Source organism: Podarcis bocagei (genome assembly GCF_964188305.1).
Source record: "Podarcis bocagei genome assembly, chromosome: 2".
NCBI classification, from domain to species: domain Eukaryota; kingdom Metazoa; phylum Chordata; class Lepidosauria; order Squamata; family Lacertidae; genus Podarcis; species Podarcis bocagei.
This window is the reverse complement of record NC_138126.1, coordinates 9757452-9778480: the sequence shown is the minus strand read 5'-3', so window position 1 is coordinate 9778480 and position 21029 is coordinate 9757452. Positions and strand designations below refer to the sequence as shown.

The 21029-nt window shown below is 51.0% G+C and overlaps 1 protein-coding gene and 1 pseudogene across 2 annotated transcripts in view; both read right to left on the bottom strand.

The window, feature by feature from the left end:
* The window catches only part of LOC308580775 (zinc finger protein RFP-like), a 127868-nt gene that overhangs the window by 74668 nt on the left and 32171 nt on the right, over positions 1-21029 (bottom strand). The window lies entirely within an intron of this gene.
* LOC308579333 (E3 ubiquitin-protein ligase TRIM11-like) lies at positions 4090-20864 on the bottom strand (annotated as a pseudogene). Its single transcript, XR_014013467.1, has 9 exons — positions 20844-20864; positions 19926-20538; positions 18390-18485; positions 17177-17407; positions 15955-15977; positions 14545-14663; positions 8394-8426; positions 6733-6762; positions 4090-4828 (listed from the first exon to the last, which is right to left on the bottom strand). The product of XR_014013467.1 is annotated as an E3 ubiquitin-protein ligase TRIM11-like (transcript).

Below are 21029 nucleotides of genomic sequence, written 5' to 3'. Positions count from 1 at the left end.
AGCTGGCAGCCCCTCACCTTTTCTCAAACACCCTCCCTTGTGGAGTGATCTCTCAGCCTCCTCTCCTTTCCTTGGGAGTCCCAGCCTGACTTCTCACCTTGAGGTCTCAGGGAGAAGTGGGAAGAGGAGGAGGAAGGGCTAAGGCAGGATCCAACCTGGGATGTATCAGTCTAGCATCAAAGAGATAGTGAGGTCAGCCCAAGAGACGAGAGATGCAGGGATAGACCAGAGCATCTCAAAATTTGGGGTGGGAGGAGATACTCAGCCCCCCCAAAACATCATTGCAGAGGCTCCACGGCACCCCCAGAATAAGCCACCAGTAGGTGCTTCCACTCCCCACTCCCAAATCTGCTTCCAACAGATACTTGGGGGGTGGGATCCTGCACCATCTGGTCAATTCCTGGCTAACAGTCCCCCCCCCCAAAGCTGATCCCTTGCTGCTCTCTGTTTTGCAGGGCATTGAGCAGGCATCCTGGTAACCAAAAGAGACATGTACTTAGTTGTCTATGTGCCATTTACATTTGTACTCTTCTAAATATGTACAAAGGAACCTTTCAGGGGGAATGTGGACGAGGGTAACCCTTTCTCTCCCTGCCAAGGTCCCAGTTCATATCTTTGAAGCTTCTGTGAGTATTTCAAGATCCCTTTGTCCCCCTGGCAGAGAAAAAGACTTCAACTCCCCCCTCCAGCCACCCCAGGATCCCTCAGGCTTCCCCTGGGCTGCTTCCAAGGCGATAAACAACGACCAATCAATGCCATGCCTACTTTGGACCTGAGAAGTAAAAAGAAAACCTCCCAAGAAGAATCCACAGCTATTTATTTCTCCCCCTCCAGATCCAGGGATCTCCTACCTTGTATTCCTCGGAAGCCTCTTTCAGAGGAAGCACCTTGTGATTTTCATGTTCCTTCGATCTGTCACACACCACGCAGATGGGGGCTTCGTGGACTTTGCAGAAGAGCTTGAGGGGCTCCTGGTGATCCTCGCAGATTCTCCCTTTCCCTCCTTCCTCCTTTCCCTCTTGAAGACTGAGATTCTTCACTATTTCCACCATATTAGCCAGTTGCCGGTTGGAGACGAGGCTCCTTCTCTGGACTCTTTCTCTGCACTGGGGGCAGGAAGCCTCCGCCTCTGATTCCCCCCAGAACAGGACCAGGCAGGATCGGCAGAAGTTGTGCCCACACTCTGGGATGGTCACTGGATCCTTGAAGTAATCCAGGCAGATGGAGCAAGTGGCTTCATCACGGAGATTCTGGATGTGACCCCCTGCAGCAGCCATGGCTCCCTCGCGCTGAAGACCCAGTTAAGTTTCGCTTTTTCAGTTTTCAGCCACTGGGAGTTTCCCTTCCTGGAAATGACTCAGTAATCACGTGATCTTTATTTTTTTTAAAAAAAACAACATGTCTCCAGGTCTTTTCAATTGCTGAATGTTTTCTCAAGTAGTAGCAAATGCTTCTGGATTGCCTCCTGGTAATAAAGAAAAATCATCCTTGTAGGTTGATTGACCATCAGAACATCCACACAGGAGAGAAGCCTCACAAATGCCCTGAGTGCAGGAAAAACACTTCTCCGTGAGATACGCTGATCAAACACCAAAGGACCCACGCGGAGGAGAAACCTTATGAATGCCCCGAGTGCGGAAAAAGCTTCATTCAGAAGAAGACATTAATCGGGCACCAGATAATTCATTTGGGGAATACGTCCAGCAAATATTCTTGAAAAGTGCCACATTCCGCAGAAAAAAAGAGGGAGAAATGTTGGTTACATCCTGATTTGCAGTGGAGAACACACACCTTATCTAGGTCACAAGACATAGGCGGGTGGCCAGTTGTTGTTGTTAATTCAAGAAAGTTCTCTGTTGAGGCTTCCTGCCCCAGGAGGGGACAAACAAAACTGCCCACCCCCTGCTCTGGTTCCCACGATGGATGGAGGCAGGGAGACAGAGACACATTATCTCCACATTGCAGATTCTCATAGCACTAGAAGTCGTGGCCCCCAAAGCAAGCTGATTGTTGGGAGATCCAGGACAGAAAAAAGCATTTCGTTGTGGATCGTGTAAATGAACCATGGAACTCACTGCCACTGGAGGCAGAGATGGCAGCCAACTTAAAATCATGGAATTGCACAGTTGAACGGTACAACAAGGGTCACCTAGTCCAGATCTCTGCAATGCAGGAATCTTTTGCCCAACGTGGTGCTCAAACCAGTGACCCTTAGATTAAGGCTATCATGCTCCACCCATTGAGCTGGGGACAAATTCATGGAGCACTAGGCTGTGAAGCACAATGGCTCTGCTCTGCCTCCACAGTCCAGAGGCAGAAGGCTTCTAAATCTCAGGTGCTGGAAACTGCAAGGAGGGGAGGGAGGCTGGTTTTGCTCTCTGGTCCCCCTTGCAGGTGTCCCACGGGCGTCTGGGTGGCCCCTCTTGGGCGCTGGACCAAATGGGACACTTTTGTGTCCTTCCATGGGGTGAGTGGAAACTCACAGGGAAACGTATGATGACACACAAACATCGCCAACATCATATAGGGGGTGGAGCAAGGGGAGGTGGCCCTCAGGCAGGTGGGGGGGCGGCAAAGGTGTCTTTATTTTGACATGTGCCACCACCCCATGGGAAATGCAGGAAAAGGAGAGCAGGCTGCACAGGTCAGAAGTCGGCAGCCCTGATAGTGGAGCCAGGGAGAGTCCGGCTTGATATATGAGGGGTCAATTCCACAGACATTTGTTGTTCTAGCTCTTAGTATCCCAGGAGAGAAATCAGATGCAGCTTTTGCTGAAAAGACCCTCCTTGGGGGAGCATTGTGTATTTCGGGTGGGGCTGAGGAACACGGGGAAGGTGCCCTGCGAAATGTATAGGGCAGCCCAGCCCATGGGGCCCCCTCCGGAAGCTGCCGGACTGCAGCTCCCATCCTCTCTGTCCCCTGGCCATGCTGGATGGGTCAGAGGGGAGTTGGAGTCCAGCATTATCCAGAGGACACCCCATTTGATGCCCCCGATAGACAGAGTCCAGCCTGTAAATACGGAACGTTAATGCATCAACCCTAAACACGTATAACTGGGCCGAAGCCCCACTCAATGCAATGAGCTTTATTTCTGACAACGTGTCGAGATGGGGAGGCTGTATTTGCAGAGGGCGTTTGAAGCTGACGCCCTGCTCAATTTCTTTTTGATTTTCTTCCCATCTGAGGTCTCCAGAGTAAGGAGCTTTCCTGCCTGATGTGGGGGACGGGGTTCATTTTTTAGTCCTCTATTAATCCAATTATGCATGCATTTTCACAGCTGCATAAGGTCTTGTGCCGAGAGGAAGGTTTCGTAGAATCGCAGAGTTGCAAGTGTCCCTGAGGGCCATCTAGTCCCACCCCCTGCAGTGCAGGAAACCTTTGCCAGACGTGGGGCTCAACCCACAACTGTGGGATTAAGAGTCTCATGCTCAGACATCTCAAAAGGAAAACAAGACTGAAGGTGAGGAAAAGATGATTTATTGGGACTGTTAAAAGTGTGACTGTCTCTTTAAGAAGAAGTAAGCTGCAGAGGGAATTCTGGGGAAAGAAAGGAAAATGCAAAGCAACCCATTTTTATTTTGTTACTTCCCTTGATTTTGACTTTTATGCATCCTTTCAAAGGTCCCCTTGAAAAACTGTCCAATATTCTCTTGGTGGGTACTACTATTATTTTATCACCTCTGCCAAGTTTTAAGTATTGAGATTATTGATCCACTATATGACTATTGATTCAAAACCCTAAAATGTATTTTATATAATTGACTTTTTATTTCTATTCTTTGTATATCGTATTGTTGTTTTATTGCTATGGCCGATGGCTGACGCAAATAAAGATTCATTCATTCATTCATTCATTCATTCTTGGTGGGTAATCCAATTATGCATGCATTTTCACAGCTGCATAAGATCTTGTGGGGAGAGGAAGGTTTCGTAGAATCACAGAATTGTGAGGTACCCTGAGGGTCATCTAGTCCCACCCCCTGCAGTGCAGGAAACCTTTGCCAAACGTGGGGCTCAACCCACAACCCTGGGATTAAGAGTCTCATGCTCTGCCAAACCAGACATCTCAAAAGGAAAACAAGACTGAAGGTGAGGAAAAGATGATTTATTGGGACTGTTAAAAGTGTGAGTGTCTCTTTAAGAAGAAGTAAGCTGCAGATGGAATTATGGGGAAAGGAAGGAAAATGAATCTTCTCAAATTCCCCTTGAAAAACTGCCCAAGGTTCTCCTGGTGGGTAAATGTTTTTTATGTCAGTCACTCTGGTCTGGAGAGAAACTCCTGCTGGGCCTGAGAGGCAGATTTAGTCTCCTCAGGAGATACTGAGGTGGGTTTTATTTTCCCACAGATAAAAGAAAGGGAGGAGGGTCTCTCCCGAGAAGGAGGCTCCTGAGAACGTGTAGAGTTCGGCTCCTGAGTCAGCGTCAGAAAAAGACACACGTCCCCCTTCATAGTCCAGAGTCACCCGGATCCTCCTGGGCTCCTCACTCAGCGACAGAGGAGAGTGTTTAGGGAAGATGCAGGCCGCGTACCTCCCTCCCCACTTCCCCACAGACCAGATCCCCCACTCAGAGCTAAAGGAGAAGCTGCCCTTTCTCTCCACAGACTTCCTGGCAACCCCCACATGCCACCATCCCCCACTTCCCACAGTGACTTCCCAGAAATGTCTGCCTGCTGTGAATCCCTCACGTCCCAACACACAAGAGTAGCCTCTGAATCTCTCAGGATTATCAGGCAGGGCTTGACGTTTGTCTCCCAATCTCAGGCTTTTCCGATCCTTGGACAGGATGAGTCGGGGATGGGCTGTGTCTGGATCCAGAGTGACATTTGCTGTTGGGAAGAAGATGAGGAAAAGAGATGATCAGGCAGAGTCAGCAGAGAGAGAGAGATGGACATCCTAATCCAAGAAACACCCAAAAAAACCAGATTCCCTTTCAGATCAAGGGGATTTCTTTTTAATCACATGGGATACTGAGACGCCTCCTTGCAGACTTTGATCAGAATAAATATCTTCTGGTTGGCTTTTAAATCAGTTTACTTCACTTTCTTATATTCAATGTCCATTGTGCCTGCCCTCTTCTCAACCCAGGCATTTTCTAAGAGGAAAAACCACCCAGGAAACCTTTTACTCAGCTCTTCTGTGTTATCTAAGAGGGAAGAGAGGAGAATTGGAGGAGGCAGGAGAGGAGAGAAGCTGCTTTCCTCTGACAATCTCTGTGGAATTGGCCTTTGGGGACCTCTGGGTTGGGCTGGGGGAGGACGACCCCCATGTAATAATAATAATAATAATAATAATAATAATAATAATAATAATAATAATAATAATATCAACATTTGCATACTGCCCATCATATATAGGTCTGAGGGTGGTCCACAGCATAAAAATACAACACAAAACCACATAGAGGCTTCCCCTCACTTTTGCGGGAGTTATCTCCTGGGCCGTCGTGCACAAAAGTGAAAATCGCGTTAAATGGGGAGCCTGTTTATTCCTGCTCTCCATCTCTCTCACCCACTTGGTCTCTCCTTCCTCCCAGCCATCTTGGAAGTTTAGGCCTTGCCGCCAGGGAAGAGGAGGCAGGTGGCAGGGCAATTTTACAAAGGACTGCTTATTCCATGCTTCTCTTTTGGATTTAATATATACCTTAAGACTAGTTCCCTGAGGGAAGGGGGGAATAACTCAAAAGGTTACCAGTTTGGGGCTGAGACAGTCATGATAGGCAAGTGTAGGGCTGCCCTATTTTGAAGAGCAAGAAAGAGGACACATTGGCCAACATCTATTTTTAACCATGGATCACTATGACGACTCTCATTTGAAATACCCCTACTATATGTAGGCTATAGAAGCTGTGATATATTGCTAGTAGCAATGTTCTTAACTTTCAACAACAAAAGAATAATAAGAATACATATAGCTCCCTCACTTCCCACATGAAATATTTGGGCACATGTTCACATCTTTCTGAACGTAAGTGTGCACGGAACAATTTATTAACCTGTTGAACATCTGCATGTGGACTCTCCTTAAGGGCAGGGGGGTCTTAACTCTTGCCCTCCCGGACTCCTTCTCTTTATCTTGTAGCTGAGCCAGCGTCCTTTTGGTTCAGCCACAAGAGAAGGGATTTTTACAGTATGTCGTTAGCTTTAGATGCTGCTTTTTTGTGATTCTCTGCTGCAGATTAGCCTTAGATCTGACTCTAATGCAGGCATAGGCAACCTCGGCCCTCCGGATGTTTTGGGACTACAACTCCCATGATCCCCAGCTAACAGGACCGGTGGTCAGGGATGATGGGAATTGTAGTGCCAAAACATCTGGAGAGCCGAGGTGGCCTATGCCTGCTCTAATGCAATATTAAAAATTTCATGGGTTCCTAGAAACCAAAAAACCAAACAACAAAAAGGGGACATTTTACCAAGTTTTAAAAATCTGCCCCGATACAAATTTTAAGAAATTTTGATCATGAAAATAGAAGACATGGCTGGAAAAAAGAGGACACATGGCAACCAGGCCTGAAAAAGGTCACATGATGGAAAAGCAACCCGACTCTCTCTAGTCAGGAGGAAAGCTCTTCCCTCCTCCGCCTGATCCTTCTGGGAAGTTTCTCTCTCCCCCCTTCAAGTCCACCTTCTCTGCCTTTGTGGCACAAATAGCAGGGCTAGAGTCAAGCGGTGGATGGTTCTTAACTGTACGGAAGACTCTTGACCCCGATGAAACACTATGATGTGAAATTTACCTCTGTGGAGATTTCTGAAAGACTGGACATCTGAGGAAGCAAAAAGAGGGTTAATAGCTCAAAAAATATTTTATTTTTGGTAAAGCATCTGTTGTTTCCTTATTTTAAGCAAAAGATGACATCATAAAACAAGTAACTGAAAGACAACAACTGTAGGCCTAAGGAATTAAAACAACTAACGTGTTTAGCTGTGATTCCTGCATTGCAGGGGGTTGGACTAGATCAGGGGTCAGCAAACATTTACAGCAGGGGGCCGGTCCACTGTCCTCAGACCTTGTGGGGGGCCAGACTATGCAGTGGTACCTCGGGTTAAGTACTTAATTCGTTATGGAGGTCCAGAAACTGTTCTTAACCTGAAGCACCACTTTAGGTCATGGGCCTCCTGCTGCCGCCGCGCCACCGAAGGACAATTTCTGTTCTCATCCTGAAGCAAAGTTCTTAACCCGAGGCAATATTTCTGGGTTAGCGGAGTCTGTAACCTGAAGCGTTTGTAACCCAAGGTACTACTGTATTTTGGAAAAAAATGAACAAGATCCTATGCCCCACAAATAACCCAGAGATGCATTTTAAATAAAAGGACACATTCTACTCATGTAAAAACAAGCTGATTCCCGGACAGTCCGCAGGTGGGATTCAGAAGAAGATTGGGCCGGATCCAGTCCCCAGGCCTTAGTTTGCCTACGCATGGACTAGATGACCCTTGGGATCCTTTCAAACTCTACTATTCCATGATGCCATGGGGAAATCAGAAATGGTAAACCATGCTATAAAATGGCAGAATACAACCATTCAAAATCCACGAATGAAATGGGAATCTGTACTGAATGGCTGGAGGAAGGTTAACATCAGCGCCAAGTAAACTGGTGGGAAAAAGCTATTGAAACCGGAATTTCCAAGCATGCTGACAAACCAGATTGCAGAGGAAGAATCGGCAGAGCTTTGGCCTGTGCTTCCAAGGGTCTCATGCAATGGGAAGTCCTCCCTCATGGAATGGGGCTGATCTCATAAGAACAGTGGGAAGTCTCAGGACATGGGGATGGCTGATGAGGTTGAAACTGAGGAGGAGGCAGCTCAGGCCTTGCTCTGCTGCTGGGAGACCAGACTGGGCAGGAGGTGGAGGAGGGACTGGGTGCTTGCGGGTGCCCTTTTTAACACAGTTCACGAGGGAGAAATCCAAGCAAATCTCAAGAAGCCTCAAAAGAACCTCTCCAGATTGTGTGGAGGGAAAACAAAATGCAAGGGAGGTTCCCTATACATGAGAACCAGAAACCATGGACACTGGACTGACCCTGCAGGATCCTCCTTAAGGGCTTTTGTAAGATATTGTAAGGCTCTGAGGATTTTCCCTACAAACAAGCAGCATACAGATTTTAGGAAAGAAATCGAGGGTGAAACCAGGATACTAGTCTATAGGCAGGAATGGAACTCAGACTGGTGTGCAGGTTCTTCACAGGGACAATCTCTGCCCCCAATCCAAGCCTTCAACCTCCCTCCCAGTTCATTCAAGGGACAGACCAAGAACCCAAACACCACTCGAGGACTGTTTCCCAGAGTGACGCCATTGATGGGGGTCCCAAAGTCTGCAGAAGGGAAGGTTCAACACCCATGAAATATCAGTCTCCATCCCTCCTGTAACATTGTCCCTCCCCTTGGAAATTTACCTTTATGAAGCTGTTTTCTGTATAACACAGCATCTGAGGAAGCAAAAAGATATAAAGTGTTAGGGCAACACTCTTCCACCTTGTGATGGCCTGGGATTCCGAGTCTGAGAGCGATCCGGAGGAATCCCAGCCGGCACAGGAGTCCCCGCCTCCAGGGCCGGCTGAACTGGGGCAAGGCCTAGATGCTGAGGAAACTCAAGAGCAGGCACCAGGTGAAGCCATTCTGGCCCCAGAGGTGCTGGAAGACTCAGTGGCCACAGGTGAGCCTCCTCCAGGGCCCAGTAACCCTTCGGCCTCTCCTGATCTGCAGAGGCTTAGGGCAGAGAGGCGAAGGGAACTGGTTGCCCCCAGGAGGAGTGCTCGCCTTAAGGCCAGAGTAGGCGGGGCTCCTGGGGGTCGGGACCGCCCCTGACCTTAGAAGAGGATAAAAGCCCACTCATCCCGGCCCCAGGTTGCGGGAGCAACGTCGTTGTTGGCTTCGGACCTTCCTGTGATCCTGATCCTTGCTCGGCCTCCTGTTCCTGACTAACCGGTACTCCTGTTCCCTGCTCGGCTTCCTGTTCCTGACTATCCAGTACTCCTGTTCCCTGCTCGGCCTCCTGTTCCCGACCATCCGGTGTTCCTGTTACCTGCTCAGCCTTCTGTTCCAGCGTTCCTGTTCCCCGCCCGCCTCTCCGCATCGGACCTCGCCCCGCTTCGTGTGGACTCTGCTACACTCACGATACCTTACCCCCGGGACCAGCACAGTTTGCTCCCGCCACACCCGCACTCCCCCTTCGTAGGGGTGCGTTCGGGAAGAGCCAGAGGCCATGGAGGACCAGGCGGCTGCACTAGTGACTTTGGCCCAGGAGAACCAGGCCTTGACCCACACCGTGCAGCAGCTCAGTGACGCGGTCGTGGCACTTCAGCAACGCTTAGAAGCCCTACCGGCTCCTGGGGCCGACGCCCCGGCTCCTGGCAAGTACCCAGTGGCTTTGCCTGAGAAATTTGATGGAGCCCCGGCCAGCTTTCCTATGTTCCTGGCCCAGGCCAAGTTATATATCCAGGGGCGAGCCCGGAACTTTCCTGACGACCGCACCAAGGTGCACTTTTTGATTAGTTTGTTAAAGGACCAGGCGGCCAAGTGGGCGTTGCCGCTACTCAGGCAAGACTCCCCCTTGCTAGCAGACTATACGGGATTTTGCAATCGTTTGGAGGCCGCGTTCGGCAACCCCCAGAAAGGGAGTCAAGCCAACCGGGCGATTCGGCGTTTGAAACAGGGCAAGTCCACGGTGGCCGCATATACCACGGAGTTTCGGCTGTTGGCACAGGACTTGACCTGGAATGATTCGGCACTGCGGGACCAGTATCTCGAAGGGCTTTCGGACGAGGTACTGGACCAGTTGGCCACAATGGAACGCCCCACCACACTAGACACCCTCCTTCAACGGAGTCTACAAATAGACGACCGGTTGGAGGATCGTCGTCAGGCTCGGGACCGCCGGCACCTCCAGTTCTTGGCCCCAGTGTCGACCAGCAGCCCCACGGGCCCAGCTAAGTCATTGGAGGAACCTATGCAGCTTGGGGCAGTGCGGCCACGCCTCTCCCCCGCAGAGAAGTCGCGGCGTCGGGAGGGGAATCTTTGTCTCTATTGTGGCGGAAGCGGACACTATGCAAGGTCCTGTCCTGAGAAACGCCAGCCGCAGGGAAACCACCAAACCCCAGTAGCTGATGGCCCTGGCTACCGGGGGTCCCAAACAGCACAGAATGGGGCCGCACCAATTGAATTACAACACCTTATGGTTCCGGTACATCTATACCCTCCAGGAGGGCCATGGATTCTTACCCATGCGCTGGTGGATTCGGGCGCAACCCGCTCTTATATGGACGCTGCTTTTGCTGCCCAGCATCGGGTGCCACTGCGGAACAAGCCAGAACCGGTGCAGGTGGAGGCAATCGACGGACGGCCCCTGCGTTCGGGTGCCGTCACTCAGGAGACCCAGCCCCTGGTCCTGTGCCTCCAGCAGCACCGCGAGATGCAAACTCTGGATATTGCCTCCATGCCCCGGTTCCCCCTGGTGCTTGGGATGGACTGGCTGGAGGCTCACAATGTGCGGATTGACTGGGTCAAACGGACTGTACACTTCCCAGACCCCAGTTCTCCGGCTGAGACTGAGATGCTAGTGGCTGCGCCCACTGAGGAGGTTGCTGCAACGCTCCCCGCTGAATACCGGGACTATCACGACGTGTTTGAGGAACGGGGGGCAGACCAGCTGCCGCCGCATCGGTCCTTTGACTGTGGCATAGACCTCTAGCCCGGAGCGCCTCTACCGGTGAGTCGCTTATACTCGTTAACCGAGCCAGAGCGCGAGGCTTTACAGGACTTCTTGCGCAAGAACCTGGAGCGTGGGTTCATTAGGCCTTCTACCTCGCCCACTGCTGCGCCAGTGCTCTTTGTTAAAAAGAAATGTGGGGAGCTCCGCCTTTGCCATGATTACCGGGCCCTGAACAAAATCACCATCCCGGACCGGTACCCTTTGCCCCTTATTTCGGAGTTACTGGAGCGGGTGCAAGGGGCGCAGGTGTTCACCAAGCTAGACCTCCGGGGTGCCTACAATTTGATTCGGATCCGCGCCGGGGATGAGTGGAAAACCGCATTTGGGACCCGGTACGGTCAGTTCGAATACCTGGTTATGCCCTTTGGTTTGTGCAACGCGCCTGCTGTGTTCCAACGGTACATCAACCACGTGTTCCAGGACTTGCTAGACAAGTATGTGGTGGTGTACTTGGATGACATTCTGGTTTACTCCCGTGACCCGGCGTGCCACGAAGGCCATGTCCGGACCGTGCTGCAGCGCTTGCGCGAGCATCGTCTGTATGCAAAGCAAAGCAAGTGCGAGTTTCATCAGCGGTCAGTGGACTTCCTGGGTCACCGACTCTCACCAGGTGGGGTGCAGATGGATCCTGGGAAGGTGGCAGCGGTTCGAGAATGGGCGGCACCTCGGAACCGCAAGGACCTACAGCGTTTCCTGGGGTTCGCCAACTATTACCGAACCTTCATTGCGGACTATGCTCACCGCACCACCCCGTTGACCCGACTACTGCGCCCCAAGACGCCGTTTTCCTGGGACAAGGAGGCGGAGGAGGCGTTTCAAGGGTTGAAGGCCTGTTTCCAGAGAGCGCCAATCTTGCAACATCCGGATCCTTCTCGACCCTTTGTGGTAGAGACTGACGCCTCCAGTACGGCTCTCGGTGCCGTCTTGTCTCAGCAGCACGGACCGGAAGCGCCACTTTTACCCTGCGCCTTCTATTCCCGCCAGCTCCTCCCAGCGGAGCGTAACTATACTGTGTGGGAGCGGGAACTACTGGCCATCAAGGTAGCCTTTGAGGTCTGGCGCCACCATCTTGAGGGGGCACGACATCCGGTGGAGGTGAGAACCGACCACCGGAACCTGGAGTACCTCCAGACCACCCGCAAGCTGAACCAGAGACAGATCCGGTGGGCGTTGTTCTTTTCCCGGTTCCAGTTTCGGATCCGCTACATCCCTAGCTCTCAGAATCAGAAGGCGGATGCTCTGTCCCGGAAACCTGAAGACAACGCAGACACGGTACAGCAAGCAGAACCCACCACGATTCTACCTTCGGCTGCATTCCTGGCCACCCAGGAGGCGCAGCCACTGCAGGTTCGGGTGCGGGAACAGCAGCGGGTCGACGCTTGGGCCCAGGATCGTCTCCGGGAGCTGGCTGAAGGGTCCAGTCCACAATATCCGGGGCTGGTCCTGCATCAGGGCCTGCTGCTGCACCACGGTCGTCTGTACGTCCCGCCAGGGCCAGTACGGCTGGAGGTGCTCCGGATGGCCCATGATGCCCCAGCAGCGGGGCACTTTGGACGGTATTGGACCACCCATTTGGTCAGTCGGGAGTTTTGGTGGCCCCGCCTGAAGGCTGACGTGGCTCGCTACGTTGCTGGTTGTGATGTCTGCCGTCGCGCCAAGGGTCCTACTGGGCGACCCCCCGGCTTACTTCAGCCATTGCCAGTTCCACCGCGCCCTTGGCACACGGTTTCGTTGGACTTTATAGTGGAATTACCCTCGTCTCGTGGCTGTACCTGCCTTCTGGTTTTCTCCGACCATTTCACCAAGATGGTACACTGCGCTCCCTGTCCATCTGTACCCACAGCCAAGGAAACTGCGCAGCTGTACCTTCAGCATGTCTTCCGCCTGCATGGACTACCTGAGCGCGTGGTGTCCGACCGGGGCGTTCAGTTCACATCCCGGTTCTGGCGAGCATTACACCAGACCCTCGGGACAGAGGTCTGTCTCTCGTCAGCCTACCACCCACAGACCGATGGCCAGACGGAACGGGCGAATGCGGTGCTAGAGCAGTACCTCCGGTGTTACTGCAGCTACCAGCAGGATGACTGGGTCGACCACCTGGCATTGGCGGAGTTCGCCTATAACAACGCGGTGAATGCGTCCACCCAGCAGACCCCGTTCCAGGCCAGCTATGGTTATCATCCACGGCTGTTTCCAGAGGTGCTGCCGGCATCCGCGGTCCCGGCAGTGACGGAGTGGCTTCAAGAGCTCCAGTCCCAGCAACAGCTTTTGGTGGAGCAACTGCACCAGGCCAAGGAAGCGTACAAAGCCCAGGCTGACCGCCACCGCCAGGTGGGGCCGGAACTTCGCGTCGGTGACCTGGTTTGGCTCTCCACTCGCCATCTCCACCCTTCTCGACCTTCGCGGAAGCTGGACGCCCGGTTCACCGGCCCGTTCCCTATCGTGAACCAGGTCTCGCCTGTGGCATTCCGTCTCCGGTTGCCAGCACACCTGAAGGTTCACCCGGTATTCCACAGGTCCCTTCTGAGTCCGGTGGCCCCACCCGACGAGTTCCACCCGAACCGTCCCCGACCGCAGCCAGTTTTGGTGCAGGGAGAGCCTGAGTACGAGGTGGAACGCATTCTGGACTCCCGATACCGCAGGGGAAGGCTGCAGTATCTCATTGACTGGAAGGGATATGGGCCAGAGGACCGTTCCTGGGAACCAGCGGCCAACGTCCACGCGCCTGCCTGCATCCGAGAGTTTCATGCGGCGTACCCCAGCAAGCCGGGTCCGGACCCTCAAGTGAGGGGGGGGCTGGGAGGGGGGATGGTGTGATGGCCTGGGATTCCGAGTCTGAGAGCGATCCGGAGGAATCCCAGCCGGCACAGGAGTCCCCGCCTCCAGGGCCGGCTGAACTGGGGCAAGGCCTAGATGCTGAGGAAACTCAAGAGCAGGCACCAGGTGAAGCCATTCTGGCCCCAGAGGTGCTGGAAGACTCAGTGGCCACAGGTGAGCCTCCTCCAGGGCCCAGTAACCCTTCGGCCTCTCCTGATCTGCAGAGGCTTAGGGCAGAGAGGCGAAGGGAACTGGTTGCCCCCAGGAGGAGTGCTCGCCTTAAGGCCAGAGTAGGCGGGGCTCCTGGGGGTCGGGACCGCCCCTGACCTTAAAAGAGGATAAAAGCCCACTCATCCCGGCCCCAGGTTGCGGGAGCAACGTCGTTGTTGGCTTCGGACCTTCCTGTGATCCTGATCCTTGCTCGGCCTCCTGTTCCTGACTAACCGGTACTCCTGTTCCCTGCTCGGCTTCCTGTTCCTGACTATCCAGTACTCCTGTTCCCTGCTCGGCCTCCTGTTCCCGACCATCCGGTGTTCCTGTTACCTGCTCAGCCTTCTGTTCCAGCGTTCCTGTTCCCCGCCCGCCTCTCCGCATCGGACCTCGCCCCGCTTCGTGTGGACTCTGCTACACTCACGGTACCTTACCCCCGGGACCAGCACACACCTGAGATAAATCTCCATACAAAAGTAACACTTCATAATGTGGCATCCTTAAATTGACTCCATTCAGAGCAGGAGAACCTCCCAAAGGACAACCCCAGATTGTGTAGACTGGAAACCAAAAGGAAAAGGAGGTTCCGTATAACTGAAAACAGATACACTCTGGTTCAGGCTTCTTTTACAGGATCCAGCATCACAATATACATGGGCCATTCTGGGGGACAGGAAATGAAGGCTGGAGCACCAAAAAGGAAGGTATCCTGGGGTTATTAAATTCCATGCAGTAAGAGCCTGGCATGTTCAGTTCTGAAGAAATAATAGAATTCCATGTGTGATATCCTGGCAGCCATTTTTCATTACCTTTCCATTGTTTCATTGTATCCTCCACAAGGTGATTTAGATCACAGGATTCCAAGATCCTGTTCCTCAGCTCTGGAGGGAAAGGCAGTGGCTTTTCTGGACTCTCTCTTTTCTCATACCTGGTGAAAAGAAAAACCATGAATGGCCCCATTGTGGCACCGTCTCCCTAAATATTGCAGGAGATCTCAATAACATGAACATAGTTGAAGTTTATTTCCCAACAGGTAATTCAACATGATCTGTTGACACCCACCTCCAAGCCCCGGCCAATGGCTTCGTAAGGATGATAAACAGCACAAGGGTCAAGAGGCAACCCTGTGGGACATCACCGGAGGGCTCCCATGGCTTCAAACTCTGCTGCCCCATAACAACTTTCTGGGCCAAACCCCTGGCCAAACCCCTGAAATGGAGTGCCTGCAATCCCTCCCTACCTGAGCCTCTCCAGAGGATGTTAGAAAGAGAAGAAGAAGAAGAAGAAGAAGAAGAAGAAGAGGAGGAGGAGGAGGAGGAGGAGGAGGAGGAGGAGGAGGAGGAGGAGGAGTTTGGATTTGATATCCCGCTTTATTACTCCCCTAAGGAGTCTCAAAGCAGCTAACATTCTCCTTTCCCTTCCTCCCCCACAACAAACACTCTGTGAGGTGAGTGGGGCTGAGAGACTTCAGAGAAGTGTGACTGGCCCAAGGTCACCCAGCAGCTGCAGGTGGAGGAGCGGAGACGCGAACCCGATTCCCCAGATTACGAGTCCACCGCTCTTAACCACTACACCACACTGGCTAGTTAGTGATGTCCAAAGCTGCCAAGCGGTCAAGGAGAGCAACCTCCACCCTCCCTGCACCCCCCCCTCACACAGGAAGTGCGCAACCCCATGCCCCATGGGACTCTTCCTCCAGAGGCATCAAACAACCTGACTTTCACCCCCCACTCAAGACCACCTTCAGCCTCTCACGCTGGAAACGCTCCCAAGAAAAAGAGCCAACCCATTCTAGACCAACAGACCTTCCCTCCCTAAGTGCCTCAAAGGGGCTGAGTTACCAGAGTTGGGGGGCTTCCAGTGGGACGTGGAAAGATACTGATACGTCCTAAGCTGTTCCCAGGGATCTTTGGCACTTTCTCTTCTACATGTTTGAAATTACCAAAGTCAATAAACAGAAGGTGGAAGAGAAAGAAAAGAGGCCCCATCCCTGTGTGAAGTGATGTGGGGAGGGAGGGAGGAGGCAGCTGACCTTGATCCTTGGAGGGAGAATTGGGGGGCTACAAGTTCAGAAGAGGGGGCCCTGCTTTTACCTGTGAGATGCCTCAGGGAGTGATTCCTACAGTCTCCCCCCTGCAGTCCCTGGAGGGCCATGTCTGAGGTTCCTGCATCCTGGAATCATGGAGTGATGCTAATGGAAATGAGCCAGATCCACTTACCTCTGCAAGGTCCTTCTCACATCCTAGAGGGGAAAAGAGAAGGGAATTCACTGCACACCCCAGGCCACACTAGGAAGACCCCCTCAGACCCTGGCCCTCGGATGTCAGTCTGCCTGGAACATGCCAAGGTTGTGGGCAGGGATGGTGGAATCAGCCAGTTTTGGTTTCTCACAGCTTTTATTTTTCCAGTCTGAAATTATTAATTTTTCCAGTATCAAGTTCGCCACATTTCCACATCTGTTTACAATTATTATTTTTTAAATCCTTATGAAAATCCACCAGCATTTTAGGGAAATTTAATATTTGTGGGTTCAGGAGAAGATTCCACCCCATCTCTTGTCTTAGATTATAATTTATTAATTTTAATCCCGTTTGCATTGTGCAATTCAGACTTAAGGAAGCCTACAGGATAGTCCTACCAGGGAACTTTCCCAAGTTATCTTCCGCAGAAGTCCCCAAATTTCAAATTCTACTTTCCAACTGGAAATTTAAAAAGCACCTGCAGCATAAAATGCCTCCAAAGGGGTAATAAAATAGCTCCGTGTTTCTTTGGGCTCCTCCACACTTCTGCTTTTCCTGTGCCCAGAAAACACAGGTCCAAGTGGTTTTGCCTTTGCCCAGCCACTTTCCCTCAGGAAAAACCTATTCCTTAGTTCAACATCTAAGCAAACGTCAATCTGGATAAAACCTGGCTGAGGTTTGCTCTCATTCAGCAGTAAAGAGCAGGTTTTCCTTGAGGAAAGGGGTGGGACAAGCAGCAGTCTGGATGAGTCCCTCTGTCTTGCTCTTTTGGCACTGTGACTGAGCACCATTTTGGGCTGATCTGGATCCACTGTGAAGGTGATCAACCCAGAAGTTGCGGACGGAAGTGGAAAAGAAGCTTGGTCAAGAGACTGCCTCATGTCAGAAGGAGGCCTGAATCCTCACTGAAGCCCAGCCCAGGGCAGGAAGGCAGCATTTTCAAGAAGAAGGAATTTGGAGACAAATCATCAGCAAAGAGCAGAAAACCACCTCCTGTTCCATCAAGAACACAGAAGAATCTCTAGTCTGCATTCAGGTGAGTTAAGCATCCCAGGTCTCTTGGGTCTTCCTGTCCATTACATACCTGACTAGAGGCTCCATCATCTGAACCCCTGCACTCCTTGCATACATGAAAGAGACACATGAAGGATTGGAGGCAGCCTTTTCCTGGATCCTTGGGCTGTTCCTGCCACCGTCTTACCTGTAGGAGTTCAGTCGCTGGCTGCTGACTCTTCTCCTCCATCTCCTGGATGATCCTCTCAAGAGAGGAGAGTTTCCTGGAGAGTCTGGCCAGCTGCTCATCCCTTCTCCCTGCAATCTCCTTCTCCACCTCTTCCACATGATTCAGCAGACCTTTTTCTTGTTCTTCCAGGAACTGGCGCAGTTCTCTGAACTTCTCCACAATCTTCAGCCTCTCTGTTTCTGTTAATTTCTGCAAGAAAAGAGGAGGTCTGAGTGTGTTTGGTCCTTAGCCTCAAAACAGCAGAAACAAAATTGTGAGAATTCCACAGGGAGGACACTTCTGATTTTTCATAGACATGAAACCTTCAGTGGCTAAAGAAGTAAACCTTTATTTTGAGGAGAGGCCCTCTCCATTGCTGTTTCTGTTGACTTCTAGTTTGCAGACGGATACAGCCTAAGGGAAGGAGCTCTTTTTTCCTAGCCATGGATTTTCCCTGCATGTTTTGGGGCATGGCATAACCAGAGTTCACAGTTGTTCAGAGAACCTCCAGGGACATAAAACACCACTCAGTTTAGACTGGGGTGTAGGAAGGAACAGAAACAGAGGAGGACAAAGTGCAGAGTTCATCCCCATAGCTCCCCTGTTTTCTTTAAAGGTTCAAAATGACCTGAGTTTACTTAAAATGAACAAGAGAGCACATTTAGAATTCAGTTCTTTAGTAATATTTATGGTAAATCAGGATTTGGATTGAAATGCTTCCACCCTTTCAGCTAACAAGTCCTCAGGCTTCTTCTTGACTGCTATTCACATAATAAACGATAAGGGGAAATAAACTCAATTTAGCGGCATTCAAAGGTGAACTTACCTAATTCGCTATTGCTGAAAAATATGGAGACCAAAACAGAGCTTTAAAATTCTTATATTTTCGAAGCTTGACCCAGCCAGGTAATATTCACAAAAAATGTATTTATGAGGGTAAAGTACAGATCAGAATATTTATACAAGGAGGTAGCTACCCTAACATCTGATTCATTTTCAGAACAATAAATTAATAAACAGACTGATATGAAAAATGAAAAATGAGGAGAAGCTGAAACAGGCAGATTTCCCCATCACTTCTCAGTCCTGACTCGAAAATTCTTCTTCTTCTTCTTTATTGAATTTATACACTGCCCTATACCTGGAGGTCTCAAGTGCTTGTTCCCTGTCTAGTAACAACAGAGACACTTACAAGGAGGTCTTTGCTTTCCTTGTCCAGATCTGCTTGATGGGCCAAAATTTCCCCTCTCTCTTTCCTCAGAATCTCCAGGTGGCAACAGATCTCTCCCTAAAGAGAAAAGGAAAAATTCAGCTTTGATTGAGACACACAGAGAAATTAAAATCGTAATTGCTTCTTGCGCCCAGTGGCCTTGCTAAAATAGCAAAGTAATTCACTGGTGGAAATAAAAGTACAGTGGTACCTTGCAAGACGAATGCCTCGCAAGACGGAAAACTCGCAAAACGAAAGGGTTTTTGGTTTTTTTAGTTGCTTCGCAAGACGATTTTCCCTATGGGCTTGCTTCGCAAGACGGAAACGCCTTGCAAGTTTGTTTCCTTTTTCTTAAAACCGTTCAGACAGTTGCGACTTGACTTCGAGGAGCAACTCATAGCACGCGGTGTGGTAGCCTTTTTTTGAGGTTTTTGAAGACTTTGGTGATTTTTGAAGCTTTTCCAAAACTTTCCCGACACCGTGCTTTGCAAGATGAAAAAAACCGCAAGACGAAAAACTCACGGAACGAATTAATTTCGTCTTGCGAGGCACCACTGTACAGAGGTTTTCAGCCTTTTTGGTTCCACGGCTCCATGGATCAACTACCCTGTGGGGCTCAGGATCCCAGTTAGGTCCCCCCTTGCCTGCAGAGCTGGCAGCCCCTCACCTTTTCTCAAACACTCTCCCTTGTGGAGTGATCTCTCAGCCTCCTCTCCCTTCCTTGGGGGTCCCAGCCTGACTTCTCACCTTGAGGTCTCAGGGAGAAGTGGGAAGAGGAGGAGGAGGAGGAGGAAGGGCTAAGGCAGGATCCAACCTGGGAAGTACCAGTCTAGCATCAAAGAGATAGTGAGGTCAGTCCAAGAGGCGAGAGATGCAGGGATAGACCAGAGCGTCTCAAAATTTGGGGTGGGAGGAGATACTCAGCCCCCCCCTGCTGAAACATCATTGCAGAGGCTCCACGGCACCCCCAGAATAAGCCACCAGTAGGTGCTTCCACTCCCCACTCCCAAATCTGCTTCCAACAGATACTTGGGGGGTGGGATCCTGCACCATCTGGTCAATTCATGGCTAACAGTCCCCCCCCCAAAAAAGCAGATCCCTTGCTGCTCTCTGTTTTGCAGGGCATTGAGGTGGCATCCTGGTAACCAAAGGAGACATGTACTTAGTTGTCTATGTGCCATTTACATTTGTACTCTTCTAAATATGTACAAAGCAACATTTCAGGGGGAATGTGGACGAGGTCAACCCTTTCTCTCCCTGCCAAGGTCCCAGTTCAAATCTTTGAAGCTGCTGTGAGTATTTCAAGATCCCCTTTGTCCCCCTGGCAGAGAGAAAGACTTCAGCTCCCCCCTCCAGCCACCCCAGGATCCCTCTGGCTTCCCCTGGGCTGCTTCCAAGGCGATAAACAAAGACCAATCAATGCCATGTCTACTTTGGACTTCAGAACTAAAAAGAAAACCTCCCAAGAAGAATCCACAGCTATTTATTTCTCCCCCTCCAGATCCAGGGATCTCCTACCTTGTATTCATCGAAAGCCTCCTTCAGAGGAATCACCTTGTGATTTTCATGTTCTTTCGATCTGTCGCACACCAGGCAGATGGGGGCTTCGTGGACTTTGCAGAAGAGCTTGAGGGGCTCCTGGTGATCCTCGCAGACTCCTCCTTTCCCTCCTTCCTCCTTTCCCTCTTGAAGGCTGAGATTCTTGGCTATTTCTACCACGTTAGCCAGTTGCCGGTTGGAGACGAGGCTCCTTCTCTGAACTGTTTTTCTGCACTGGGGGCAGGAAGCCTCCGCCTCCGATTCCCCCCAGAACAGGACCAGGCAGGATCGGCAGAAGTTGTGCCCACACTCTGGGATGGTCACTGGATCCTTGAAGTAATCCAGGCAGATGGAGCAAGTGGCTTCATCACGGAGATTCTGGATGTGACCCCCTGCAGCAGCCATGCCTCCCTCCCGCCAAAACCCGAGTTAAGTTTCGCTTTCTCAGATTTCAGCTACTGGGAGTTTCCCCTTCCTGGAAATGACTCAGAAACTCAGTGACCACGTGATCTTTTTTTTTTTTTAATGTCCCAAGGTGTTTACATTTGCTGAATGTTTTCTCAAGTAGCAGCGAATGCTTCTGGATTGCCTCCTGTTAATAAACAAAAATCACCCTTGTAAGTTGATTGACCATCAGAACATCCACACAGGAGAGAAGCCTCACAAATGCCCTGAGTGCAGGAAAAACTTTTCTCACCAAAGGACCCACGCGGAGGAGAAACCTTATGAATGCCCCGAGTGTGGAAAAAGCGTCATGCAGAGGAAGGGATTAATTGGGCACCAGATAATTTATTTAGGGAATACGTCCAGCTAATATTCTTGAAAAGTGCCACATTCCACAGAAAAAAAGAGGGAGAAATGTTGGTTACAACCTGATTTGCAGTGGAGAACACACACCTTATCTATGTCACAAGACATAGGCGGGTGGCCAGTTGTTGTTGTTAATTCAAGGAAGTTCTCTGTTGAGACTTCCTGCCCCAGGAGGGGACAAACAAAACTGCCCACCCCCTGCTCTGGTCCCCACGATGGATGGAGGCAGGGAGACAGAGACACATTATATCCACATTGCAGATTCTCATAGCG